Source organism: Myotis nattereri, assembly GCF_964212035.1.
Source record: "Myotis nattereri genome assembly, chromosome: 3".
Lineage (NCBI taxonomy): Eukaryota > Metazoa > Chordata > Mammalia > Chiroptera > Vespertilionidae > Myotis > Myotis nattereri.
The window spans coordinates 204031045-204057597 of record NC_138077.1 but is presented as its reverse complement, the minus strand read 5'-3'; the positions used below and the strand labels follow the sequence as shown (position 1 = coordinate 204057597).

General features: G+C 40.1%; 1 protein-coding gene across 3 annotated transcripts in view; it reads right to left on the bottom strand.

The window, feature by feature from the left end:
* The window catches only part of EIF4G3 (eukaryotic translation initiation factor 4 gamma 3), a 284695-nt gene that overhangs the window by 249287 nt on the left and 8855 nt on the right, over positions 1-26553 (bottom strand). The window lies entirely within an intron of this gene.

Sequence of the window (26553 nt, the reverse complement as noted above, 5' to 3'; positions counted from 1 at the left end):
ATGCTAGAACTATAAAAGGGATTTTAAGTATTATAATTAATAAATTAAAGAACTTTGTGAAAAAGGTGGATAACATACACAAATGGATGAATAATTTCACCAAAGAGAAAATATTTCTAAAAGTCAGTTGAAAATGCTAGAAATAAAAAATACGTCAGCCTAGCTGGGGTGGCTCTCTTGGTTGGAGCATTGTCCCATGCAGCAAAAAGGTTGCAGGTTCAACTCCTGGTCAAGCACCTGCTGGAGGCAACCAATCAATGTCTCTCTCACATCAATGCGTGCTCTCTCTCTCTCTCTCTCTCTCTCTCTCTCTCTCTCTCTCTCCCTCCCTCCCCCCTTTTTTCCATGCTCTCTAAAAATCAATGGGAAAAATACCATCCGGTGAGGATTAACAACAACAAAAAATAAGAGTGACCTCAAGAAAAATGATGACCAGAATTAGAGCAGATATTACACAAATTCACTCAGAGAAAAAGAGAGAATTCCTAAGTCCCTCCATTCCCCAAGCCAATGAGATGTATGTGGCTGAGAAGGTTCTGCAGAGATCAAGCAAAATGGAATATATATGGACCTTGAAATCCAGAGATTTTAAGAACTGACTAGGCATTCCCTCATCTCTAAGAGAACTCAGTTAAAGGTCAGTCTTAAAGAAGTTATAAAAACTGTTAATCTTACTCAATATTCATATGTAAAAGTCCCAAAGCCCTAGAAGTTTGATCCTAAGGATCTCCATAATATATACAACCAAGAATCACAGACCCAAGGCAGTCTCCTTTCCAGGACTTTATAACACAAACAAAATGTTATTTAAGGGCAAGAGATGGCCTTAGAAACTGCCCTGAAATGCACCCACTTAAAAGTAACCACTTTAGTCAAACTGTAGCCTTGATGATTTATGATTTTATTGTATATGTTCTTATAACATAAATTAATCTAATCACCAACTAATGAAGATCTATCAATTCTATATACAAGGTCCAGAGTTAAACCACAGGTATACCAGTGCTGACTCCAAACACTTGAAAACAATGGCAAAATGATTCCATATCCCTTGGTGATGTTGTAACACAGCAAGAATTGACTAAAGAACTGACTCAAGCTCAATACAAGGATATATTTGATGCCAGACTACTTTTGACATAAGAACACTCCCAATGTGACCCACGCTCAGGCTGGATTAGGTAAGAACGGGTACCTGTGTCCTGTAGAATGCAGTGCTTTTATTTAATACAGTTAAACTATCACACTGTATTACATTTATCTGTCTCCCTCTCCATACTGCTGGATTCTCATATCTCTGACACCTAATACAATGCTAGGCATATCACTGAGTGCTCAAAAAAATATTTACTGGTTGAATGGATAATCTGGAACTATGCTGTCCAATATGGCAGCCACTAGCCACATGTAGCTATTTAAACTGAAGTTAATTAAAACTAAATAAAAAATATTTTAAATTAAAAAATTTGAGATTCCAAAACGATGGCAGAGTAATTGGAAGCTACACTGACACTCTCGTAGGGCCAAACTGGAAATATAACAAGTGCTGGAGAGGATGTGGAGAAAAGGGAATCCTAGTACACTGCTGGTGGGAATGCAGATTGATGCAGCCATTATGGAAAACAGTATGGAGTTTCCTCAAAAAAATTAAATATGGAACTGCCATTTGAACCAGTGACTTCACTTCTAGGAATAATCCCCAAAGTACCAATCAGAAAGAATGTATGCACTCCTATGTTCATAGCAGCACAATTTACAATAGCTAAGATCTGGAAACAGCCCAAGTGCCCATCAGTAGATGAGTGAATAAAAAAGTTGTGGTACATTTACACCATGGAATACTATGCAGCAGTAAAAAAGAAGGATCTCTTACCCTTTGAGACAGCATGGAGGGACCTGGAGAGTGTTATGCTAAGCAAAATAAGCCAGTCAGAGAAAGACAAATATCACATGATCTCATTCATATGTGGAATCTATGAACAGAATAAACTGATGGACAAAATAGATCCAGAGACACAGAAGCATGGAACAGACTATGGAATCTCAGAGGGAAGGCAGGGGTGAGTGGTTGAGAAGAGATCAACCAAAGAACTTGTATGCATATATGCATAACCCATGGACACAGACAACAGGGTGGTGAAGACCTGGAAGGAGGAGGAGGGTGGGCTAGGAGTCAATGGGAGAAAAAGGGGCACATAAAAAATTAAATAAAATATAACAATTCAGTCCCTCAATCTATCTCACCATATTTAAAGTGTTCACTGCTGCCTGGTCAGTGTGGCTCAGTGATTGAGTGTCAACCCATGCACTAAGACAGTGATGGTGAACCTTTTGAGCTCGGTGTGTCAGCATTTTGAAAAACCTTAACTTCACCCTGGTGCCGTGTCACATATAGAAATTTTTTGATATTTGCAGCCATAGTAAAACAAAGATTTATATTTTTGATATTTATTTTATATATTTAAATGCCATTTAACAAAGAAAAATCAACCAAAAAAATGAGTTCGCCATCACTGCACTAAGAGGTCACTGGTTCATTCCTGGTCAGGGCACATGCAGGAGGCAGCCAATCAATGTTGATGTTTCTCTCTCATTGATATTTCTATCTCTCCCTCTCCCTTTCTCTCTCGAAAAAAAAATCAATAAAAACATAGAGAAAAATAAGTAAATAAAGAGCTCACTGCCACGCATGGTTAGTGGCTGGCACATGGGACAGTGTAGCGAGAGAAAGTTTTCATCATCGCAGAAAGTTCTACTGGACACTGCTTGTCTGGAGTGTCCCTAGCTGGAAGCACATGAATAGTCTAATTCATATATTTTCCTAACAGAATTATTATCCTGAGAAAGAAAAGGTTGGAAGAAAAAATGTTTTTTAATGTACACCAATCCCAATAATAACCCAATACAATCAGAGGAAAGAAGTTCTTCTACAGACAGTCTCTCATACGAATTATATTTCAAACTTATCTGATAATCCTTTATTGCTAAGGTTTTTCCCCACATAATTTCCTAATGTGCCTTAAAAGAAAGCTGTTAATAACAAAAAGGGCTTCTGCCTATTTCTAGAAAGATTTAAAAAATATAAATATGAGACTGTGTCTGCCCTAATCATGCTAATAGAATAAAAAAGTCAAAAAGGACTTTGGACCCAGCCGGCATGGCTCAGTGGTTGAGCATTGACCTATGAACCAGGAGGTCACAGTTCAATTCCCAGTCAGGGCACATGCCTGGGTTGCAGGCTCAATCCCCAGTGTGGGATATGCAGGAGGCAGCTGATCAATGATTCTCTCTCATCACTGATATATCTATCTTTCTCTCCTCCCTTCCTCTCTGAAATCAGTAAAAATATTTTTTTTTTAAAAAAAGGACCTTGGCCCTAACCGGTTTGACTCAGTGGATAGAGCATCGGCTGTGGATTGAAGGGTCCCAGGTTTGATTCCAGTCAAGGGCATGTACCTTGGTTGCGGGCACATCCCCAGTAGGAGGTGTGCAGGAGGCAGCTGATCGATGTTTCTCTCTCATTGAGGTTTTTAACTCTCTATCCCTCTCCCTTCCTCTCTGTAAAAAAAATCAATAAAATATATTTTTTAAAAAAAAAAGGACTTTGGGCCCTGGTCACATTTGCTCAGTGGTTAGAACATCTGCCTGCAGACCAAAGGGTCACAGGTTCAATTCCTGGTTAAAGTCAAGTACCTCCTTGGCAGGCTCCCCAGCCCCAGTAGGGGCATGCGTGGGAGGCTACCAATTGATGTGTCTCTCTCACATCGATGATTCTCTTTATCTCTCTCTCCACTTTCCTCCCTCCCTTCCACTCTCTCTAGAAATCAATGGAGAAATTATCCTCGGCTCAGGATTTTTTTAAAAAGGGCTTTAGAGTTAATTCAGTCTAATTAATTTTACAGAGGAAGAAACTAGGCACAGAGAAGTAAAGTAACCCCATAGAAAAGAACAGATGTCAGAAGCAGACCAAGCAGGTTAAAAAAAAAAGGGGGGGGGGTGCCTAGAAAGCCAGGAAAATTTTATGTTTTTCCCAGAATTATGGCATATTATCCAACATATCAAAATAATCTACTTTTTAAAAAATATATTTTTATTGATTTCAGAGAGGAAGGGAGAGGGAGAGAGAGAAACATCAATGATGACAGGATCATTGATCAGCTACCTCCTGCACGCCCCACACTGGGGATCAAGCCCACAACCCAGGCATGTGCCCTAGCTGGGAATTGAACCATTACCTATTAGTTCATAGGTCGATGCTCAACCACTGAACCACATCAGCCAACAAAATAATCTACTTTTTAAAAAACTTTTTATTTATTTATTTATTTTATTTATTTTATTTATTTATTTATTTATTTATTTATTTTTAAGTCTCATCTGAGGACAAGCTTAGAAAGAGAAAGGGGGAGGGAGAGGGACAACGGGAGGGGGAGGGAGAAAAATGGGGGAGGGAGGGAGAAAATCGATTGGATGCCTTCCATACATGCCCCGACCAGGGATCAAACCTGCAACCCAGGTATATGCCCTGACCAGGAACTGAACTAGCACAGGACAACCACCAACTGAACCACTCTGCCTAGGCTAAAATAATCTACTTTGAAAAGGGAATGATAAGCACTAATAAAGGTCAAAAAACTCTATGTTAGATACCAAAGTTTTGTCTTGTGTAGGAGGCTCTTAGTTTTTCCTTAGAAACCCTAATTTATTACTTAAAAATGCTTCATTGGCAGGTAACTTTTTCTTTCCATAATATAATCACATTATTTATTCCCATAGTCTATTCTCATTAGTCAGAATAGATTTCGCCGAAACCGGTTTGGCTCAGTGGATAGAGCGTCGGCCTGCGGACTGAAGGGTCCCAGGTTCGATTCCGGTCAAGGGCATGTACCTGGGTTGCGGGCACATCTCCAGTGGGAGATGTGCAGGAGGCAGCTGATCGGTGTTTCTCTCTCATCGATGTTTCTAACTCTCTATCTCTCTCCCTTCCTCTCTGTAAAAAATCAATAAAATAATATTTAAAAAAAAAGAATAGATTTCAATTAAGTCACAAATATAGCCAACTAAAACTGAAAGCAGAAATATTTACTAATTATTTTCAATGGAAACATAATTCCAATGACAAGGTTAGAACATAAACAATGAAAGTGAAACAAAGAGAGACATAATTTCTTCTTTAATAAAATCACTTCTGTCTTCCTAAAATGTTATTTCAATTAAAACTAAAGTAGTATTTATCCTGACTGGCGTGCTCAAGTATTAGCCTGCCCACCCAAAGGTCATGGGTTCGATTCCTGGTCAAGGGCAGGGTACCAGGGTTGTAGGTTCGATCCCCATCTCCCATTGGGGCCCATGTGGGAGGCAACCAATCAATGTGTCTCTCTCACATCCATGTTTATCTCTGTCACTCACCCCCTCTCCCCTCCCTTCCACACTCTCTAAAAGAAGAAAAAACTCAGCCCTACCTGATTTGGCTCAGTGGATAGAGCTTCGGCCTGCGGACTGAAGGGTCCAAGGTTTAATTCCGGTCAGGGGCACATGCCAGGGTTGCAGGCTAGATCCCCAGTAGATGTGTGCAGGAGGCAGCCAATCAATGATTCTCTCTCATCATTGATGTTTCTCTCTCTCTCTCCCTCTTCCTTCCTCTCTGAAATAAAATTATTTTTAAAGAAATCAATGGAAAAAATGTCCTCACTCATTGGGCAAGGAATAAAAATAAAAAATAATAAAGTAGGAGTACGTATTTCTACTTCTTGAGAGATTTTATTTATGAATTATAAATAAAAACATTGAATAAAAGAGTAATTTTAAGTTCTATCATTATTACTTCACTATGAGCAAAAGCAAATACAATGTAGTAAACCCTAAGATGCTATTAAAACAAAGACTGACAAATATATTGTTCTGACATAATACTTATGTAGCTTGAGGTGTCCTCAAGCCTCAAATTCTTAGGTAAATAATTTTGTTTTTCAAAGGGCAGAAATCTTTCCTTTGTAGAGATTTTTATATATCTAATTTCTTGTAACTAAAGATACAAGCTTTTAAATCTGCTCCAATATGAAAACAGAAAATACCAAATCCAGAGCTGAATCCTTCTTCAATATGTCAAATAATATAAGAATTTTTATAATACAAAGGGGAAAGAAAACAAATTAAGCACTATAGAAATATTTTCTTTCCCTGTATACATTTTTATCTTCTATCATGTTTATTTCTATAATTCAGTCCAATATTCATATTTAATCAGATATGTTAAATATTGAAAAATTATATTTTTTAAAGTATTAACATAAAAATGCAAACATACCAGTTAATTTTACAGTAATGAACTTGGAGGTAAAGGGAACAAAGATCTGAAAATATCTTATAAAGATTCACCCTATATTCATTTCCATTATTTTCTGAGTTCATTACTAGGGATTTATACATTCTTTGACATATCTAACAAAGATTTTATTGATGAATTACTGAGTACCTTAGAGTTGAATATAACATACTATTAAAATATAATTGTTATTTGGGTTATGACTCACACTGTTTAAAATTATTTTACATGTGGGTGTGTGGACTGCTATAAGCATTTAGCCCAACCTACAACTTAAGAAACCTACTTCATTCACAACCTTCCTTTTCAACCGCTAGCAAATATATAACAGACTTCTTCTGTTTTAATTATTTTTTTTTAATATATTTTATTGATTTTTTACAGAGAGGAAGGGAGAGAGATAGAGAGCTAGAAACATCGACGAGAAACATCAATCAGCCGCCTCCTGCACATCTCCCACTGGGGATATGCCCGAAACCCAGGCACATGCCCCCAACCGGAATCGAACACGGGACCCCTCAGTCCGCAGGCCGACACTCCATCCACTGAGCCAAACCGGCCTCGGCTCTGTTTTAGTTTTAACATACTTTTGTTTAACTGTCTCAATGAGTTATCTGTGTGCTCGAAAAGATTAAAGCTAATTTAGAAAAAGGCTGTTTGTCTTAACAGGAATAGTTGTCACCCTCTCTTCCTTAAGCTCCAGGGTGTATATAGTAAAGTAAAGAACTGGGAAAAATGTACTTAAAGTTTGAATTTTAAAACATTATAAATTACCAGTGACAAAGCACCCACTATAAACTCATCATTCTGCTGGGCATATCCTCATAAAAATCCCATGTGCCAGAGGCTGCTAGTTGCCCCCCAATTTCTGTGTCTCCTCTCTCTCCTCAATAAAAGCTAAAGTGGCATATAAATCTTCTGCCACGTGCCCTTAAAGAGAGGAAGGATCTCTTTGTCCTCTCCCTTACCTCTCCTGCTGACTAGAATGCAAACTTACACTGGAGCCTGAGCAGCCCTCTTGAACCACAAGGTTCACTTGACCTACAAAGGGCATGCTCAAAAGATGTTTGATGCTCAACATCACTAATCAGAGAGAAATGCAAATGAAAACCACAATAAGCTATCACCTCACACCTGTCAGAATGGCTATCATCAGTAAACAAGTGTTGGTGAGAATGTTGGTGGACTTGCAAACTGGTGCATCTATTATGAAAAACAGTATGGAGATTCCTCAAAAAATTAAAAGTGGAACTGGCTTATGGCCCAGCTATTCCACTTCTGCGTATATATGTCCAAAGAATTCCAAAACACTAATTTGACAGAGTATATGCATGCATCCCTATGTTCATTGCAGTGTTATTTACAACTAGAGGCCCGGTGCATGAAAATTCATGCACACAGGGGGTCCCTCAGCCCAGCCTGCGCCCTCTCACAGTCTGGGACCCTTGGGGGATGCCCACCTGCTGGCTTAGGCCTGCTCCCCGAGAACAGATGATCTAAAAGAAATAATCATATCCTTGAGTAAGGATTTTTAAAAAAGGTAATGGTCGCATGAAAATTCACTGCCGGTGGGGCTGAGGGGACTGGGGGACTCGGGCGGAAGACATGCAGCACCCCCCTGGTGTGGCTGAGGAGACTGGGGGACTCCGGCGGCAGGCAGGGCTGAGGGGACTGGGGGAATCTGGTGGCAGGTGCACGGTGCAGCCGGGACCGCCCCCCAGCGGGGCTGAGGGGACTGGGTGCCGCCATCTTGTGGCTGTGGGCACCACCATCTTGTGAGGGCATGATGGTCAATTAGCATATTACCTCTTTATTATATAGGATAGCCCAAGCCATGGAAGCAACCCAAATGCCCATCAATAGACAACTGGATAAAGATGATGTGGTGCATATATATGCAATGGACTATTACTCAGACATAAAAAAACAATGAAATGTTACCACTTGTGGCAACATGGATTGGACCTAGAGGGTATTATGCTAAGTGAAATAAGTCACAGAGAGAAAGACATTACCATATGATTTCACTTATATGTGGAATCCAAAGAACACAATAAACAAAACAGAAACAGACTCACAGATACAGAGAACAAACTGAGGGTTGCCAGATGGGAGGGGAGTTGGTGGGCTAAATGAAAAAGGTGACAGGATTAAGAAATAAAATTTGGTAGTTTACAAAACAGTCACCAGGATGTAAAGTACAGTGTAGGGAATCTAGATATATAAAAGCCTTAGCAACCGAACAACCCATCAACCAGTCGCTATGAAATGCACTGACCACCAGGGGACAGATGCTCAATGCAGGAGTTGCCCCCTGGTGATGAATGCACTCCCACACCAGGAACGCCGCTCAGCTGACTGACCAGTCACAGCAGCCCACCAGCCCAGCGGCAGCCTCTCACTCCCTCAGTAGTCCTGTAGGTCTAATCTCCAGAGAAAGGGCCAGGCACCAACATACCGGCACCAATGGACCAGCGCTGCCCCCATGATTCCGACAGCACCACCAGCCTCCTGGAAGTCGGCCTCGGGCACCACGGCCACTTCCCCTCCCTAGACGCTCGACAAGGAAGGAAGGATAGAAAAGCAGCCGGTAGGTGGCTCCCGACAACCAGCATGAATGTCAGCTGGACAGATCCAGATCCTGGGCCCAGCAAGGGCATGCCACCACCTGCCCAGAGGGCCAATCACATCCCAGACCCCTTCCCTCAGGACCCCACCCATGTACAAATTCGTGCACTGGGCCTCTTAGTATATAATAACTATTTATGGTGCCAGATGGGTACTAAAATTATGGGGGGAATCAATCGCTTCATAAATTATGTAATTGTCTAACCACTTAACCACTATGCTGTACAGCTAAAATTAATATAAAATATTGAATATCACTGTAATTGAAAAAAATTTTTAATAAAAAAGATAGAAGCTTATACCTCTGAGTGCCATGGCTCAGAGTCTGGTAAAATGCTAGTTAGTAAAAAAAATTCAGATTAAAACCAAGGAGTCCTTTCATTATACACTAAAGACTATGTTCGCACATTTATTTCTGTTACATCATTTTCTTAAAAATATTAGGAGGCTTATAGTAATCCTAATAATCCTCAATAATAATAAAAGCAGAACTATAACTTATTCATTTGCATACGGCTAGCACAAAGCTTTGCACACAATAAACTGCTGAATTTTAAAAGTTCACTTAAAAAAAAAAAGTGAACTTCGTAATAGGAAAGAAAACAGATAAAAGGCTGTCCATTAAGTTGTCAATTTGACTAATTAGATACTGGTAATAGACCGGTTTGGCTCAGTGGGTAGAGCGTCGGTCTGCAGACTGAAGGGTCCCAGGTTCAATTCCAATCAAGGGCAATGTACCTTGGTTGCAGGCACATCCCCAGTAGGAGGTGTGCAGGAGGCAGCTGATCAATGTTTCTCTCTTATCGATGTTTCTAACTCTCTATCTCTCTCCCTTCCTCTCTGTAAAAAATCAATAAAATAAAAAAGAGATGGCTGGGTGTGTGAAAATGGACGGTAGGGGACTTTAAAAAAAATACACATTCATACCAAGATGTACACTACAGATTTTAATACAAAAAATAGCACTGCACACTACACAAATATCCATCAATAGCAAAAGAGTTAATTAAATGAAGTTACAACTATAGACAGTCCATATGTACTGACATAGCAAAGATTTATATAATACATGAAAAAGTGGTCACTAAACATGTGAAGTATAATCCCACTTACATTCTTTTAAAAAATACACAACAGCCCTAGCTGTTTGGCTCAGTGGATAGAGCACTGGTCTATGGACTGAAGGGTCCCAGGTTCGATTCCTGGTCAGGGCACATGCCTGGGTTGCGGACTCAATCCCCAGTCTGGAGCGTGTAGGAGGCAGCCAATCAATAAATCTCTCTCATCATTGATGTTTCCATCTCTCTCTCTCTCCCTCCCTCTCTGAAATCAATAAAAATATATATTTAATAATAATAATAAATAAATAATACACAATAATAATAGTAACAGCTATTACTACACAAAGTGCCAGGTAAGTACTTCATATGTCCTGACTCATTTAATCCTCAAACAACACGAGGCACTAGTCTATAAGCAGCCCTTTCTACACATGAGGACACTGGCCCACAAAAAAGGTTAAATCACTTCCCAAGGTACACAGCCATGAGAGCTGGGACTACGATCTATGGGACTCTAAATCTCCCAAGATGACACTTCACATTTCCAGCACTTAGCTCCAAAGTTCATCCTCTAAAAATCCCCACCTACCTCCCTCTCCCTTACCCTCTTCCTTTTACTCTCCCCCTCTCAATTTGTAAATACATACAAAAAGATGTTTGCGTTTTTTTTACAGTGATCACATATATGGCTTTTCTGGGAAAGGGAGCCTTTTATTTATTTTTTAAACAGAAAGCCTTTTCTCTTCATCACATTAAATGAGAAATGAATGAAGTAGTGTTATAGCCTATTCAGATATCCCATATCTTATTGGTGGCTACGCAGCATATCCTAGTGTTCTCACATCATGACCATCTCTAATCACAGGCAGGACAAAAACTCAGGCACAAACATGTCCCATCCAAATGGCAGTGCATTCACCCTAGGGAGTAGCTTGAGCAGCACATAGGGCAATTTCAATTCTCTACTCGAACTACTCCCCATCTCTCACCTTGACATATTAAAAGCATTAGGTTTACTTTCCATGTGACACAGTACTACTCACACAAGCTGCACACAGGGGCAGACCTTTTTATCCTCCATTATACACTACCCCACTCTGTCCCTGACAAAAATGCTACCCATTCCAGTAAATTCACCTGCTAACCCCAAAATCACTGTCATGCTGGACACTTACTTCTCTGTTATCAACTGAAACAGACAGGTAAGCCTTGCTGTTGTCTAGAAACAGCCAATCCTGCTCAGCGAATGACAGCATATGCTAAGACTTTTTACTCCTACAGAGAATAGGTGGTTCCCTGGCTAAAGCTATAAATCCTAATACTCAGTCACATTTCCTCCCAACAGAGAATCTGCAATACAGTAACTCTTCCACAAGAGAATCCTGGCCCAAGGCACACTCCCCAGTTTTCTCCTGCTGCTTTGTCACAGGAACCACAGCAGACCGTCCTATACTATGCGCCCATGATGCAGCAGCAGCCATTTTTGGCTCAGCCCTGCTGCAGCCCCAGCTGCAAGCCAGGACAGCAAGGACAAGATGGCAAAGGACTTTAAAAAGTTAACTCTGTAAAAACAACAGGCAACATAAAAATGTTGCCACAGCCTTAAAAATAAGGCTTTCTTCTTTTAAAATGATACTTATTTTAAAGTACTTTAAACTGTGTCATGAAAACAAATGTGGGGATTTCGGCACTAGTATTGACATAATAGTAAAACAAAGATTAATTCAATCAGTTAAATTTTTACTTAACTAATAGTTAACCCCCCAAAAATGCCCTCTCTCCCTTGATTCCGTTGAAAATTTACAAATGTATTTTAACTCTTCACTCTCTTAAAATGACTATAACTTAAATTTGTCTTTGATGAATGAAGAACTTGCAGAGTCACATTTCAGCATAGTTTCATTTCACAAAATAGAAACAGCTTTATTTTTCTGATTATTAAAGTGATACATGATTAATGTAAATAAACAAAATCACTCAGCACAGAAAAAAAACACAGAATATTACCCATTCTCACCAGCAACCAGTGATAACCCTATGAACACTGTTGTATAACCAAGCACTTTTTCTACATATTTTTTAAAATAAAATTTGATCACCCTAGCCAGTTTGGCTCAGTGGATAGAGTGTCGGCCTGTGACTGAAAGGTCCCAGATTTGATTCCAGTCAAGGGCACATGCCAGGGTTGAGGGCTCAAACCCAGGTAGGGGCTGTGCAGAAGGCAGCCAATTAGTGATTCTCTCTCATCGTTGATATTTCTCTCTCCCTCTCCCTTCCTCTCTGAAACCAATAAAAATAAATTTTTAAAAAATAAAATAAAATTTGATCACCGAACCGGTTTGGCTCAGTGGACAGAGTGTCGGCCTGCGGACTCAAGGGTCCCAGGTTCAATTCCGGTCAAGGGCATGTACCTTGGTTGCGGGCACATCCCTACTGGGGGACATGCAGGAGGCAGCTAGCTGATCGATCTCTCTCGTCGATGTTTCTAACTCTCTATCCCTCTCCCTTCTTCTCTGTAAAAAGTCAATAAAATATATTAAAAAAAAAAATTTGATCATGCATGCTATTAACTAGTTTCCATAGAATAAATGTGAACTTTTTTTTTTAATATATTTTATTGTTTTTTTACAGAGAGAAAGAGGGATAGAGAGTTAGAAACATCAATGAGAGAGACACATCGATCAGCTGCCTCCTGCACACCTCCCACTGGGGACGTGCTGCGCAACCAAGGTACATGCCCTTGACTGGAATCGAACCCGGGACCCTTCAGTCCACAGGCTGATGCTCTATCCACTGAGCCAAACCAGTTAGGGCCAAATGTGAACTTTTTTAATGTCAGTGTTTTGCAACATTTTTAAAAGGTTATATTGTACTTCAATACACATACAGCCCATAATTTCCCAGAACCCTATTACTAGGCCTTTAGCATATTTCAAAAAGTTTGCTATTATAAATGACTAGTGGCCCAGTGCACGGATTCGTGCACATTGAAAGGAAATTAATTAGAAGGTGGCCGGTGAGGCGGGACTGGGCGAGACGGGCTGGACACACCCTGGAGCCAACCTCCAGCAGTCCTTCCCCAGCATCTGCGGAGTGAGAGGGGTCCCTCCAGTAGGTGGGATCCCTTGGCCTGGCCTGCAGGGATCGGGCCGAAACTGGCCCTCTGACATCTCCCGAGGGGTCCCAGAGTGCAAGAGGGCACTTTGCAAAGTTGCTGTCATACAGGGTGTGGAATGCAAACGCAAGTGTGCAGTAAACCTGATTCGGGACCTAAAGTGCCCCAGCAACAACATAACCCACGGCCGAAGGTGGAAACGCGCAGCCCTGCAAGGAATCAGGCTCCTTCCTCTCAGGTTTCAGGGTGTGTCACCTGAGAACTGCTGCTGCCAAGTCACTGCAGCTCGACAGCTCCTGCGTTGAGCGTCTGCCCCTTGGTGGTCAATGTGCATCATAGCGACTGGTTGGACAGTGGGACACTTAGCAAATTAGCCTTTTATATATACAGATAACATGACATCCATTAGAATTTTATTTGAATGCCAACTTTTGAAGTACAATTCTGTAAAAGCAGATGGTATAAGAGAAAAAAAGAAAGCTGATTTCAAAATATCCTTGGATATATGTTGAAGCAATCTCTTAGAATATTAACAAAATTTAATATAACAACAGTCTAGATTCCGTTACATTGCCTAGAGCAGTGGTCGGCAAACTCATTAGTCAACAGAACCAAATATCAACAGTATACAACGATTAAAAAAAAAACACACACACAAAAAACAAACAGTATACAACGATTGAAATTTCTTTTGAGAATCTAATTTTTTAAACTTAAACTATATAGGTAGGTACATTGTTATTAACTTAACAAGAGGCCTGTTGCACGAAGAGATTCGTGCAATAGGCCTTCCCTTCCCTTGGCTGCTGTCACTGGTTTGCCTCTGGCACCCAGGACCCAGGCCTTCGCTCTAGCCGGGCTCTGGCCGGAGCTGGCCCCGGAGTCGTCAGGTTTTGCTGCTCCAGCCTGGGGCCGTCAGGCTTCGCTGCTCTGGCCCCGGGGCCATCAGGCTTCGCTCCACTGCTTGGAGCCTACATATGCAAATTAACCACCATCTTTGTTGGGTTAATTTGCATACTCTCCTGATTGGCTGGTTAGCGTAACAAGGTACAGTCAATTTACATATTTGTCTATTATTAGGTAAGATTAGGGTACTCCTAAGCTGGCCTTTGCTAAAAACGTCCTCATTTTATAATAATAAAGCCACCAACACAAAATAATTACAATTCTTAAATTAATGACAAAAATACCTGTAGGATTTACAGCTGGTTGGAAAAACAGAGGTAACTTTATGCTTCGAGTAGGTACTTTTGTCACCCGCGCGCAATTTGAGGACGCGACTAGCACTAACCACTGCACGATGAGACTGCTGACTGGCTCACTCAACTTGTACATGAATCACGTGCCCTCCCCCGCGCTGCGTATCCCACGGCCCACCTACACCGCGTCTCCCATCGCCCGACTGACCGACACCCCCCACTTCTTCTAACGCCACTTCTTCAAAAGACTCGCCCAGGCCGAAAACCGACTTCTGCGCATGGGCCACGAAGTTTCAATCGCACTGTATGTGCGCACCCATACATGGTATTTTGTGGAAGAGCCACACTCAAGGGGCCAAAGAGCCACATGTGGCTCGTGAGCCGCAGTTTGCTGACCACTGGCCTAGAGGCCTAAGAAGTAAAATCCTAGGTCAAACTGTCTTAGCCACCACGCTTGGGAGAAGAGATGCATTTTAGTCTCTGTCTACCCTTGATAATGGTTTAGTAAAAGACTTAGCAGTAAGTTCAAAAAAAAGGAAGACAGTAGCAAAGCCTGGGGAAGAAGTGAAAGCAATTCCATGGGGAAAAACTGACCCAGCACTCTGATAGGATATTTGTGAAGGCGATCTTCAGAATGGAAGATGGGTGTATTAAAAGGCTCAGAAAGCAGTTCTAGAGACTCCTAGACAGTGAGCCAAGCACTTAGAAAGGACAGCCATACTCAAAAGTACACCTACACAAACCACCACAGAAATTTCTTTGGGTTAATAAATTTATTTGAAAAGGCCACCTACTTCAGGTTATGCACCCCCTTAGAATTAATCAAACACTAGAAAAATGAAGCAGAATAAAATGCCCCCTTTTCAAGGCCTTCAACATGGAGCTTCTTTATAAAAATTAAGTCCATTTTCCTCTAACCCAAGACTAGTTCCTAGAAATGCAACTTCAATCACCTTTCCAGCCTTCACGAGTCACAGTTAACCCCTAGAGTGCCCGGGAGCACTATTGTGCTCCTCCTGTCTTTTGCCAAAAGTGCCAGGAGCGCAATCGCGCTCCTCCTGCAGTGTCACTATTAGATGCTAGTAGTTCACTCTTTATTGACAGATGGCACCTAAATGCAGATTACTTATGATGCCGAATGTTTGTAGTTTTAAAATTGACCACTGGCATTTATCTGCCTAATTTTCATAATTTTTTTCCTAAACTGCTATAAAATCAGCAAAAATGCCTTGACAATTTTAGCATAGTTCCTAGGATTTTGGTTGGCACTCAAAGGGTTAACTAGTGCCTATCACCATGAGCTCAAGAACTTCCCAAAAGACTTTCTCGTATGAGATCAGTAGTGATATTAACTTTATAATATTAAATTTATAACTGTTTCCTGAAATATATCAACATGTGAAAAATATGCGTAACGTAGTGAACCATATTTCCAAATGACTGGGTCATATTAGAAAATCATGCATAGGTAAAAGATCCGTTGAAAGTTCAACACATGGGGGAGGGAGAGTAATACAAAATGGGTAAAGATGGTCAAAAGGTACAGCTTCCATTTATAAAATAAGTAAGTCATGGGGTGTAATGTACAGTGACAGATGTTAACTAGACTCACTGTGGTGAACCTTTCCCAATATATAAAAATATTGAATCACGGTGTACACCTGAAACAGTTATAAGTCAATTATACTTCAATTTTTTTTTTAATGTGCAATAGAGACCAACAGATTAAGTGCATGAAATGTTCATGGATATGGTTTCAGGTTCCAAATTGAAACTACCTTTAAGAAAAACCACTTGTCAAGTTTTGGTATAATAACAGCGAATAATGACAATTATATAAGAAAAACTTTAAAAAACTGCTCCCCTTCCCTACAATGTATCTGAGTAAGACCATATTATTTCCAAAAAAGTGTACAGCAGAATGAATGTATAAACAGATATGAGAATCCAATTATATTCTCTTAAGTTAGACACTAAAGAGATTTATAAAAATTAAAATCATAACACTCTTCTCGATAACTTTTTGTTTTGGGTAAGTTATTTAATCAAGTGAATATTTTTAAAATTTTTAACATCTAGTACTGTAAATATCAACAGAGGCAGCCTATATAACAAGAGCTCTGTAAGGTTCTCAATACATTTTAACAGTATAAAGGATTCCTGAGATTTTTAAAAACCTGAGAACTGCTGTTTTAAGTCAGTGGTTTTTACTGCATTGTCTGTGGAATATGGCCATCAGTTTCCTGGAGTGTAGTTTCCATCCTACAGAACTAAAACCTACAGGGAGTTTTCATTTCTGCAAGTGACTTTTTTGCATCAAAAATCTAAACCACTGCTCAAGAGCCCACATAAATTAACAGAAGCATCCTTCACAATGTCAGTATCAGGTGATTAGATTATACACTCATTAATAATTGCACTCCTAAATGTTCCACACTTTTTCATATCTATTTTCTAATTAGACTGGAAAATTTTCAGGGACAATGCCAGTGTTTCTACTTCTTCCCGCAGTCCTCCTGCACTAAATAGCAAGCATTAAATGTGTGTTGCCCTTGTACTTCACTTACAGCCACTCTTCAGAATGTTTTACTTTTTAAGGAAAGCTAAAAAAGTACATCTTAAGGATTTGTATATAGAAAAAAAATCCTTGATCATTCAGAAGATTATAGTAGCATTCTAAACAGTAGTATCACTAGTCTCATCAATTATAGCATCTGCCAACAATGATATTTTTTGATAGCTGAGTTAAAGGATTTCCATGATCCATTCTAAGACTCGTTCTTTTTATTCTCAATCCTAGCATTAAATAATGCTGGATACTATAGTTGTTTAGGGGCTGGGAGATGAGTCAGCAGGTGAAGCCATTTGTGAGAAGCAGTTTCACTACACTTTGAACAACAGAAAAACCATCAAAAAACAGCTACTATTGTTGACATTGATGAACATGCTGTCCGGTTTCACAGCCTGTAAAACCATTTATTGTCAGCAAGCCCCATTTTTCTTAGTTAAGGGTTAAGAAGCATCGAACTTAGCTACCTGCTCCTAAAGTACAGTGAACAATCTCTTTTCTCAAAGCAGAAATAATGTAAGTGCCTTAAAAAAAAAGTCAAAAACCATTCTTGCAACTAGGAATGTGCCTTTGATTGATTACAATAACCCAAGTCTCTTCATAGACTACTAATGTTCTGCTAGTACATGCTCAGACACAGGAAAAAAGTGCTTTCAATAAGAAAAACAAATAAGGGCTTTAAAAAAATCACACAATGATGTTAACTATGTAAAGCACAGAGAAAGAATCTGAAAACAAGCAAATAAAATATGAATTGCTAATCTTTTATGAAAAAGCCAAAGAGGTCAAGCAACCTGAAACTCAATAAAATTACCTTCTCTTATTCTGGTTTTGAGTATTTTCAACTCAGTTTCATTTCCCAAAACTGAAGTGTTTCATCTTTAAAAATCCTTCTGTCATACGAAAAATCCCATACAAATATATTTTTTATATTTGTGATTTCTAATGCAGGATGGACCTGAAAAACACCTCCTTACTGCTTTCTATTTCACATACATTGGCTCATGTAAGCATTACACCTAAATAACTTCCCCTTTCATTTCAAAAGCAGTCAAATTAACCTAATTATTTGAAATTCCTAGTGAACTAGCCAGGAGATATAGATAGATATATAGATACATACATAATATGTACAAATATATATACACTTACACAATATATAAATATATAGTTAACCCTTGAACAACACAGAGGTTAGGGGCACTAACCCCGTTCAGAGAATCCAAATATAACTTTTGACTTCCCAAAAACTTAACTACTCATTGTCTACTGTTGGCCAGAAACCTTAACACATATTCTGTATGTGTTATATACCATAGTCTTACAATAAAGCTAAAGAAAATGTATTAAGAATATCATAAAACGCCCAGCCAACATGGCTCAGTGGTTGAGCATCGACCTATGAACCAGGAGTTCGCACAATTCGATTCCAGGTCAGGGCAAATGCCCGGGCTGCAGGCTTGACCCTCAGTGTGGGGCATGCAGGAGGCAGCCAATCAATGATTTTCTCTCATCATTGATGTTTTTCTTTCTCTCTCTCTTTCTCCCTCTTCCTCTCTGAAATCAATACAAATATATATATATTTAAAATAACTAAATGCAATGTGTGGGAGCCTTGAACAGAAGTAGGACAGTGGAAAAATTGATAAAAATCTTAGTTGATAATATTGTATCTATGTTAATTTCCTATTCTTGATAATTGTACTATAATTATGGACGATTTAATATTAGGGGAAGGAAGTAATGGATAAAAGGGAACTCTTCCTAGTATTTGCAAGTTACCTGTAAGTTTAAAATTAGTTCAAATAAATGTTTTTTATTTAAAGGTGGCTGATAATACTTTGCTCCTATGTAGTTCACATGCTAATGTCAAAGACCTTTATAGCTGACATGATCAAACATAAATTATTTGGCCAAAGATTATAAAGTGTTTTGATGCTTCACAAAACACTATTTTAGTAGAAATAGCATAAATAGTAGAAATTTTCTAAGCTATATAATGGTTACTAGTTACAGTAACTATATAATATACCATGCAAACAGGACCATAACAGAAGGGAACCTACGGTCACCCTCCTAGTAGGTCAAATGGACACTGCTATTCAAGACCTCAAATCAGTTTGAATTGTAATAAACCTGATGTTTAGGCAAGTCACCTCTACCTCCTTCAGCCTTGAAAACAAACGCCCCTGGAGGAGGGGGCCAGGCAATCCCCTAAACAATGTAAAGGGGAAATAATCTAATGCATACTATCAGCTAGGATTTTTTTATGATTTTTTTAAAGAAGGTCAAGAATGAAATCACTGACTTATCTAACTTGTACCATATTCAAGTACAGTCACCCAGTCACAATATAAAAGAAATAAGCTAAGGTCAAGTACTCTCCTGTCTGCTTTTGAAACAGCAGTTACCTCAGGAAGTTGGACTGGTTCCAACTTCTAATATTTCTGAAAAAGATCAACAGTGTAATAATGAGCGTATGAGCTTAATATGATATAACAGCCTCAAAGACTCAACAATATTAATCAGGTACTTAATGTCATTAAAATTCTACAAAGGTTAATTAAGACCCACTTTTTTGCATATTTAGTAAGAGCTAAGCTAAAGATATGCATAATTTATAAAACACAAAATGGATATAATCTTTAAAACTCTGCAACCATATTCCAACACTGTAATATTTTAAGTATTTTAAAGAGATTTTTTGATGTGTGGAAAATCTTCACCCAAAGCAAATAAATCCTTTTTATGAGACCTGAAAGATGATAAAAAGACTTCTTTAATGCGGTCCTTTCATAAATAGCAAAAAGAATCCTGTTAGACAGAGGTCAGCAATATATCTTGATTTTGTTTCTTTATAATACAATAGAATAGCCCAAGGGTATAACCTAATGAACAAAAAATCAAATTTAATTTGAAAATTATATAAATGCTTTAGGACAGAAGTAACATTCTATGTGAAATATTATAACCCAAGAATTTATAACTTGCTCACAATTTCAATTCTTCACAGAACAACAAATAGTCAAATGCCCATACTTAATTTTTTACAAAACTGTCCCTGACTAGTAGGAATTTACCTTAATCACAAAAACAGTCACAATCTCGTGAGTAGCTCTCCTGTTTTCCAGGCATTACGCAAAATGTAGTTATGGTCAAAGTCAATAGACCATATTTTACGCTTTTTGTTGTGAGGATTTTCCATTGATTGTTAGAGAAAGTGGAAGGGAAGGGAAGAGACAGAGAGAAACATTGATTGGTTGCCTCCCACACGTGCCTGCAACTGAGGTCCGTGCTGTTGACGGGAATCAAACCCGTGACCCTTCAGTCCACAGGCTGGCATTCTATCCACTGAGCCAAACTGGCTACGGCAAAAGACCATATTTTACAAATAGCACACCTTACTCCATCTTAAGCACTTAATGGATATAAAACCTTACATATAGTTAGTTCTGTGATGCCTTTCCAACTCCAAATCTTTCCTGTTCCTTATTTCAACTTGCACACCTCAACCAAATAAATCTTCAAAAATACTGTTTTTATCATGTCAGTTTACCAATAAATAAGAAACAAAAAACAAAAAAAAAGCAGTTGATTTCTGATAAGGTGCCAAAATAATCTATATATATAAAAGGCTAATGTGCTAAGTGTCCCTCTGACCATCTGACTGGTTGCTATGACACGCACTGACCACCAGGGGACAGATGTTCAACACAGGAGCTGCCATGACACGCTCTGGCCATTTACAAAGAAATGGCACCTTGCAGACCTGGCACTGACAAAGCAACACTTGGCTTTCCCCAAGTGGGACACAGGCCCCACCACCACCCCAGAGCGACAGCCCATCAAATCACAGCTGACGCTGCTGAGACCCCATGGCACAAAATGCAGCCCACAGCCCAGCCCAGCCCAGCCCAGAAATGGTCACTGTGGGCACCAGGTAATGACATCACATAGCAATGCCCGGCTTCCTCTCCCTAGCAACTAGCCTACTTGGAGTTTCTTCAGCCCAGGAACACAACTTGCTTTATAGCCAGGTGCAAACATTTTACACTTTAACCAAATGTCTGTGAAGCATTTTCCTATGCCTCATCTCATTTGATCCTCACAGAAGTCCTGGAGCAGGTAGATAGGAGACTCGGTAGAATCCTATTTTCTTTTCATTAGCCAGAAAATGGAGATTTATAAAGTTTAGAAACTTGACCCAACTGAAAAGAAATAAGAAATGGTGGATCTTGAAAATGACTCCAGGTTTTCTCACTGGGAAAAATATAGTGAAACACTGCTGCAGTTAAATATTTTACCCTTTGTTCTCCCTGCGTGATCTACAATATAATCTGCTTCATGTTGATATTTACTGCTGTGTTGCTGACAATTACCTGAAAGAGAAGTTGGGTTGCTTCACTAGGCTGGAAAAAGTTTAGCTAAATCAGAAAGCAGGTATAATTAAGCAAGTTTATTCTATATATATAAAAGGCTAAGCTGACACACACATGCATGATACATATAAAGCTCTCGCTGGCGCCAATAGCAAGCGTATTTCGATCTGTCATTGCCGATAGTGAATTTGGTTGACATTTCTATTACAGAGAAAGGGCGAATAGCAATATTAAAATATTTTTTCTAATTAATTTATTTTCAATGTGCACGAATCTGTGCACCAGGCCACTAGTTCAATATAAGGAAATAGTCTTTTCAACAAAATATACTGAGGTAACTGGATATTCACATACAAAAGAATAAACTTGAATCCCTATTTTGCATCATATACAAAAATTAACTCAAAATAGATCAAAGACCTAAATGTAAGAGCTAAAATTATAAAACCCTTAGAAGAAAACAAAGGGGCAAATCTTTGTAACCCTGGATTAGGTAAAGCCTTCTTAGACACAATACAGAGGCACAAGTGACAAAAGAAAGACAAATTAGACTTTATCAAAACTAAAAACTTATGCTTCAAAGGACTCTTATCAAGAAATAAAAAGACAACCCACTGAATGGGAGAAAATATTTGCAAATGTCATATCTGATAAGGGACTTGTATACAGAAAAATATATAGAGCACTCTTAAAACTTAGTAACAAAAAGACAACCCAATTAAAAATTTGACAAAGGATTTGAACAGACATTTCTACAAAGACAAATGCCCAATAAGAACCCAAAAAGATGTTCAACATCATTAGCCATCAAGGAAAAGCAAGTCAAAACCACAGTCAGATATCTCTTCACACCCATTAGGATGGCCTATACTCAAAAAGACAGGTAACAAGTGTTGGACCCTCATATAATGCTGGTAGAAATATAAAATGGTAAAAAAGTAAAATGGTGGCAGTCACTTTGAAAAACAGTTTGGCAGTTCCCCAAAATGTTAAACACTGAGTTACCTCATAAAACCCGGCAACTGTACTATATATATATCCAAGAGAAAAAAACATACATCCACACAGAAACATTCATAGCATAATTATTCATAAGTCAAAAGTTCAAACAACCTTATGGAGTTTCCTCAAAAAACTAAAAATGGAACTTCCATTTGACCCAGTGAACCCACTTCTAGGAATATATCCCAAGAAACCAGAAACACCAATCAGAAAGGATATACGCATCCCTATGTTCATAGCAGCACAATTTACAATAGCTAAGACCTGGAATCAGCCTAAGTGTCCATAGCAGATAAATGGATTAAAAAACTTTGGCACGAGAGAAACTAAGATGGCGGCACAGATAAACACCGGGAAATAGTCGCCTCCCACAACAATTGAGAAATATCCCAAAGGACGGAGCAAACATCGTCCAGAACAACAGGAAGGTTGGCTGAGTGTAATTTCTACAACTAGAAGAAAAGAAAAGCACGCTGAGAGCCAGAGGAGCTGCGGAGGCTGAGTGCAGAGGTACGGCGGCGGCTCGCGCGCGCGGAAAGGGGGTGGCACCTGAGGACGCGGCTGTCTTTTTGAATCACAAGCTCCCGACTGCTCTGAACTCCGGTTCTGGGAAGTCTCTGGGGACCCAGAACTCATACGGGGAGAGGCTGCTCTGTCAGGCGGCAGCGGGCGAACTTGAGGGCGGATTTCCCTCAGAGGTGCTTGCAGCCGTTACCGGGACACTGAGACGCGCGACTCCGGGCGCAGAGAATCACCATAGCGGCTTTCTCCGGCCTTTTGACTCCCTGAGGCCCCGCCCCACCCAGGCTGCAGCAGAGGCTTTTGCATGTGAATGTACCTAACTACAGCCCAGCCAAGCAGACCCGGAACTTCCAAGAGAAGGCCCAAGGCCCCGCAGCGGCTTGCATTGCTTCACAGCTGAGCCTCTCCGTGGCTCCGGCTGTGAGGCCTCAGGCAGGGGCTGAATTAGCACCTCCTTAGAACCAGGAGCCACTGTACCCAGTGGTCAGAGGGGGACCATTCTCCCACTTCAGACACAGCTGCTTCCCACAGCCAATTGGCCTGGAGGTCAATTCCTCCCAGTGATCCTACAACAACCAAGGCACCAAGAGTGCACCAAGAGTGTCCACCCCAGGTAACTGGGGAGGCTGAGCCACTGGGCCCTACAGGACACCTGGCGCGCAGGGCCACTCTATCAACACAGGGAAGCAGCCAAAATGCGGAGACAAAGAAACAGGTCACAAATGGCAGAAACGGAGGAAAGCAAACGACTGGATATAGAGTTCAAGGCCACGTTTATAAGGTTTGTCAAGAATTTTATGGAAACCGCAGATAAATTTAATGAATCCCTCAAGGAGTATAGTGAGGCCATGGAGGACATGAAAAAGGACCAACTAGAAATTAAGCATACACTGACTGAAATAAAGAATAATTTACAGAGACCCAACAGCAGACAAGAGGATCCCAAGAATCAAGTCAAAGATTTGAAATACAAAGAAACAAAAAATACCCAACCGAAAAAGAAAAAAGAAAAGAGATTCAAAAAATATGAAGATAGTGTAAGGAACCTCTGGGACAACTTCAAGCGTACCAACATCAGAATTATAGGGGTACCAGAAGGAGAGAGAGGGCAAGATATTGAAAACCTTTTTGAAGAAATAATGACAGAAAACTTCCCCCACCTGGTAAAAGAAATGGACTTACAAGTCCAGGAAGCGCAGAGAACCCCAAACAAAAGGAATCCAAAGAGGACCACACCAAGACACATCATAATTAAAATGCCAAGAGCAAAAGATAAAGAGAGAATCTTAAAAGCAGCAAGAGAAAGACAGTCAGTTACCTACAAGGGAGTACCCATCCGACTGTCAGCTGATTTCTCAACAGAAACCATGCAGGCCAGAAGAGAGTGGCAAGAAATATTCAAAGAGATGAATAGCAAGAACCTGCAACCAAGATTACTTTATCCAGCAAAGCTATCATTCAGAATGGAAGGTCAGATAAAGAGCTTCACGGATAAGAAAAAGCTAAAGGAGTTCATCACCACCAAACCAGCATTATATGAAATGCTGAAAGGTATTCTTTAAGAAGAGGAAGAAGAAAAAGGAACTCTTACCATTTGCCACAGCATCGATGGAACTGGAGAGCGAATAAATACCACAAGATCTCACTTATTTGTGGAATATAATGAACAACATAAACTGATGAACAAGGACTGATCCAGAGACGGAGAGGCACTGATTGGACTGTCGGGCCTTGGAGGGAAGGTAGGGGAGGGTGGGGGCAAGGGGGAAGGATCAACCAAAGGACTTATATGCAAGCATATAGGCCTAACCAATGGACACGGACAACAGGGGGGTGAGGGGATGAGCGGGGCGGGGGGGGGGGGGGTAGAGGGTACACATATGTAATATCTTAATCAATAAAAAATATATAAAAAATAAATAAAAAATAAATAAAAAAAAAAACTTTGGCACATCTACACAATTGAATACTATGCTGCTGTAAAAAGGAAGGAACTCCTACCATTTGCAACAGCATGGATGGAGCTGGAGAGCATTATGCTAAGTCAGTCAGACAAATAAGTCAGTCAGAGAAAGATAAGTATCACATGCTCTCACTCATTTGTGGATTATAATGAACAACATAAACCGATGAACAAAAACAGGTTTAGAAACAGAGAAGCAGTGATCAGATGCTCAAAACTCAGAGGGAAAGTAGGGGAGGGTGGGGATGAGGGGGAGAGATCAACCAAAGGACTTGTATGCATGCATATAAGCATAAACGATGGATGTGGACAACAGGGGTTAGGGTAAGGACAGGATTGGGGGGATGAGAGGACATTGGGGGGATAAGGACACATTTGTAATATCTTAATAAAGGAAAAAAGATTTAAAAAATATATGTTTAGCCGAAACCGGTTTGGCTCAGTGGATAGAGCGTCGGCCTGCGGACTGAGAGGTCCCAGGTTCGATTCCAGTCGAGGGCATGTACCTGGGTTGCGGGCACATCCCCAGTGGGAGATGTGCAGGAGGCAGCTGATCGATGTTTCTCTCTCATCGATGTTTCTAACTCTCTGTCTCTCTCCCTTCCTCTCTGTAAAAAATCAATAAAATATAAAATATATATATATATATATGTTTAAAGAAAAAGCTAAAAAAAAAAAAAAAAGTTTGAACAACCTAAATGACCACAAACTGATGAATGAAAAAAAAACAAAAAACAAAAAACAAAAAAACGTGATACAGCCGAAGCTGGTTTGGCTCAGTGGATAGAGCGTCGGCCTGCGGACTGGAGGGTCCCGGGTTCAATTCCGGTCAAGGGCATGTACCTGGGTTGCGGGCACATCCCCAGTGGGAGGTGTGCAGGAGGCAGCTGATCGATGTTTCTCTCTCATCGATGTTTTTAACTCTCTATCTCTCTCCCTTCCTCTCTGTAAAAAATCAATAAAATAAAATTTAAAAAAAAAAAAACGTGATACTTAGAATATTATTCAACAATTAAGAAAAAAAGTAGCCCTGGCAGGTACGGTTCAGTTGGTTGGGTGTCGTCCCATGCACCAAAAGGTTGCTGGTTTGATTCTGGATCAGGGCACATGCCTGGGTTGGGGGCTCCATCCCCAGTAGGGAGTGTGCAGGAGTCAGCTGATCAATGTTCCGGTCCCACATTGATGTTTCCCTCTCCCTCTCCCTTCCTTTCTCACTAAAAAAATCAATTAAAATATATATTTTTTAATATATTTTTATTGATTTTTTACAGAGAGGAAGGGAGAGGATAGAGAATTAGAAACATCGATGAGAGAGAAACATCAACCAGCTGCCTCCTGCACACCTCCTACTGGGGATGTGCCCGCAACCAAGGTACATGCCCTTGACCGGAATCGAACTTGGGACCTTTCAGTCAGCAGGCCAACGCTCTATCCACTGAGCCAAACCGGTTTGGCTAAAATATATTTTTTAAAGTAATACTGAAACACATTACTACATATGAACCTCAAAAATATTATGCAAAGTGATAAAACTAGTGACAAAAGACTACATACTATTCCACTTAGATAAAACTAGAGGCCCGGTGCAGAAAATTCATGCGGGGGGGGGGGGGGGGGCCGGGTCTCAGCCCGGCCTGCGCCCTCAGGGGATGCCCGACTACCCTACCCCCCTGCAATCGCCGCCGCTGGTCACCTCCCTCTCACGGGGGCAGTGCACACCATAGCGACCGGTCGTTCCACTGGTCATTCCACTGTTCAGTCAATTTGCATACGAGGGTTTTATTATATAG